A 4,285-nucleotide genomic window follows, 5' to 3' on the forward strand; every position below is an offset into this window, starting at 1 on the left:
GGAGAAACCCAGGACACACTGCACCAGCATAGGGTCTGACAATGGGTCCAAGGATTTCATCCCGATCCCTAATGGCAATCAAGGTGCCTTTGTCTAGCCTGTAGAGGTCTGTGTGTCCCTCCATGAATATGCCTCCCCAGACCATCACTGACCCACCACCAAACCTGTCATGCTGAACGTTGTTCAGGCAGCAAAATGTTTTCCACGCCTTCTCCAGACCCTTTCACGTCTTTCACATGTGCTCAGGGTGAACCTGCTGTCATCTTTGAAAAGCACAGGGCGCTAGTGGTGGACTTGCCAATTCTGCTATTCTATGGCAAATGCCAATTGAGCTGCCTCATGCCAGGCAGTGAGCACAGGGCCCAGTAGAGGTAGAGGTCGTCAGGCCCTTAGGCCACCCTCATGAAGTCTGTTTCTGATTGTTTGGTCAGAGGCATTCACACAAGTGGCCAGCTGGAGTTCATTTTGTAGGGCTCTGGCAGTGCTCATCCTGTTCCTCCTTGCCCAAAGGAGCAGATACCAGTCCTGCTGATGGGTTAAGGACCTTCTATGGCCCTGTCCAGCTCTCCTAGAGTAACTGTCTGCCTTCTGGAATCTCCTCCATGCCCTTGAAACTGTGCTGGGAGACACAGCAAACCTTCTGGCAATGACACGTATTGATTTGCCATCCTGGAGAAGTTGGACTACCTGTGCAACCTCTGTAGGGTCCAGGCATCGCCTCATGCTACCAGTAGTGACACTGACTGTAGCCAAATGCAAAACTAGTGAAGAAACAGTCAGAAAAAATGAGGAGGGAAAATGTCAGTTGCCTCCTCCTGTTACACCATTCCTGTTTTTGGGGTCATCTCATTGTTGCCCCTCTAGTGCATCTGTTGTTAATTTCATTAACACCACAGCAGCTGAAACTGATTAACAACCCCCTCTGCTACTTAACTGACCAGATTAATATCCCATAAGTTTCATTGACTTTATGCTATACTCTGATTAAAAAGTGTTCCTTTAATTCTTTTGAGCAGTATATTTTGTAACATATGCCAATTGTAAATAATTATTTGTGTAGGTATTTTGAAATATATTTTTTTACATAGTATTCTGCCCTTGAGGAGGGGTTAAGAAAATGGTTGAATGGACGTTTATAGATTAAAAGAAAATTTGTTTTTTGTATGTATACAATGATAATTGGGGAACAATCACAATGAAATGTCTTTAAGTATATAAAATAATCATATTTAGATAAAGTTTAAAGCATTTTCATCTGTAGCAGAATTTGATGGAGTAGGTTTTGTACTACACCTTGTAATGCAACTTGAACACATTGTCAGTGATGGACCTCAGGTCTCAGGATGCTTTGGGTCTTGCCACACAATATGCACTTAATGCTTGGTAGATGCTGAAGCTGTCATTCTTTTCTCTATCACATAATCATCTTCTGCAATATGCTTTATGCTCAGCATATGTCACAGCTGTTCTTTTTCTTTCTGCCATGTCACCTTCACATTCAGTTTCCCTATATAGTTTTCTATAGGAATGTTCCAAGCCCTAATAACTAGGTGGAGGTTATTGCTAAGTACATTTTTTACTTAACTAGTGCTTATCATGTCATAAGCTTTCGATTAAGACCAAGATCAAATTTTTACCCCCAATTGGTTCATGACTAATTGTGTGACAGACAGGCAAAACTCTTTGCATTTTAAAGACATATAATGTATAGATTACAGAAAAATTGACGAGAACAGGCCATTCAGTCCAACAAATTTCATCAATCATATCATCTAATTTTTCCAAAATAACATCAAGTCGAGTGAAGGTCCTGAAATTCTTACTCATGTGTCTGCTGTTTGCCTATGTAAAGAAAACCTTATTATGTTTGTTTGAAATGTACTCTTAACAAGTTTCCAGCTGTGTCCTCATGTACTGGTTGAACTTACTTTGAAGTAACAGCCTGGTTCCTTTGTTCTGGTTCTTTCCATCATTTTTCACCAATTTATTTCCATTTGCTTCTACGGAAAGAGTCCAACCCCTTTAATCTCTCCTCATAGCTCGTAACTCTTACTCCCAGAATCAGCCTAGTTGAGCTTTTCTGGACTTACAGTAGTGCTGCTATGTCATTTTTTGTAAATTGAAGCCCAAAAACTGCACACAGTATGCCAGGTAAGGTCCCATAATAAAGAATAAGCATACCCTCCTTGGACTTGTACTCTACACATTGTGATATATAACCTAACATTCTGTTGGCCTTCAAAATGGTTTCTGTATATTGCCTGAATGTTGATAGTAACAAGTCCACTATGACTCCTTCTCAGAAGAGGTACTTATAAGTTTCAGACCTCCCATTGTGTATTTAAATCTAACATTTTTACTCCCTAAATGTAATACTTTATATTTACTTACATTACATTTCATCTGCCAGAAATATGTCCAAGCCTGTATTCTGTCCAAGTTCCTCTGTAATGATTCAACAGATTCTAGATTATCTACCATCCAACCTAGTTTGGTATCATCTGCAGTATATTAGTAAAGCACAACCTCCCTCATGCTATTTGCTAAAACACCTGTTCTTGCCATGTGATGCTAAATTGTTTAATTAATTGTTCTTTTTATTAATTTACCCTTGATGTTAGTTGAGATTATTGGCCTATAGTTACTTGGATCAATCCAGTTACCTTTTTAAATAACAAGATCATGTTTGCTATTTTTCAGTCCTTAGGAATCTGCCCAGTGTGCAGTGACATTCAAAAAGTATGCATCCTCCCGGGCGGCACGGTGGCGCAGTGGTAGCGCTGCTGCCTCACAGTTAGGAGACCCGGGTCCTCCCTGTGTGGAGTTTGCATGTTCTCCCTGTGTCTGCATGGGTTTCCTCCAGGTGCTCTGGTTTCCTCCCACAATCCAAAGAAATGCAGGTTAGGTGGATTGGTGATTCTAAATTGGCCCTGGTGTGTTTGTGTGTCTCCTGCAGTGGGTTGGCACCCTGCCCAGGATTGGTTCCTGCCTTGTGCCCTGTGTTGGCTGGGATTGGCTCCAGCAGACCCCCGTGACCCTGTGTTCGGATTCAGTGGGTTAGAAAATGGATGGATGCATCATCTCACTGACATGTACGTTAAATTCACTGGCTAATCTAAACTGGCCTGATGTATGGTAGTTTGGGTGTGGCCTGCAATGGAGTGACTTGGCAACCAAATTTGGAAATGGGTGGATATGGAATTGAAACTGATATCATGCAGAACCTTCTGTACAAAACTGATCAGTATGGTAAATATTACTGTATGCTTATAATTCAAACAAATTTTGGAACTACAGTAGAAAGAGCAGCACATTTTTTATGAGTATTGACTTTTGTCAAAGTGAAATTTAAGTAATTGTTTCAACGATAATACTTATTGTTTTTATATTTAATTTGTTGTAGCATAATTATATTGTGTTGTCTCCAAAAAAAGTTTTGTTTTAGGTGGGTATGAGCATGTTTGGCTAGGTTATTATAATGGGCTTTTATATAAAATTCAACAAATTCAATATTTAAGTAAACCATAAAAAAATTTTTTTCCACTCATCCCCTTCCATTAATTTTCTATTCCACTAAATCCGATTTAGACCCTCAAGGAGAAAGAGCCAGTGCTGACAGCATCATACACAAAGCAGCCTCTAAACCAGAATACTGTCAAACATACATTCACTCATTTGACCAATATAAATGCACAGCTCTAGCATGTGACAGCAAACTGCAATATAGCCACAGACAACATGGAGAACATCTGTATAGATAGTAAACAGGAGTTTGGAGTCAGCAGTGCTAACCAATGAGCTGCCATGCCACCTTCTTCCACATTCTGAGCGGACAAGTCCAGTCTTCAAAAGTAAGGCAACTGCATTTTTACTAATACTCTAATGTTTATTGATTTCTAGTGTAAAGGACTTGTCATGTTGGTACAGAAATGATCCCAGGAGCCATTCTTATGTTGTTACATTCTATAGGGTGTATAAAAAACTTTTCTAAATTTCTGGAACTTAGCAAATGGGTTCAACGGGAAAATCCGAAATACTATGTCAAAGTTCTGCTATTGATTGCTGTGGGAGTAGGTCACTGTGTCCCTGTCTGTGCCAGGGTCATTTGTCACTTTAATAACCGAGGAATGTTTATGGATTTTTTTCGAGTTTGTCCTTGGTTACCTGACTCTGTGTGGGAAAGCTGTCCATTGGTGCTTTTTAAGGTTGACACGTCAGCCAAAAGCTCTTACTTCAGCCTTGCATTTTGACTATACTCTCAGTGCTGTGTTGTGCATACAGTACA

The sequence above is a fragment of the Polypterus senegalus genome, chromosome 1 (assembly GCF_016835505.1).
Source record: "Polypterus senegalus isolate Bchr_013 chromosome 1, ASM1683550v1, whole genome shotgun sequence".
Classification (NCBI taxonomy): Eukaryota; Metazoa; Chordata; class Cladistia; order Polypteriformes; family Polypteridae; genus Polypterus; species Polypterus senegalus.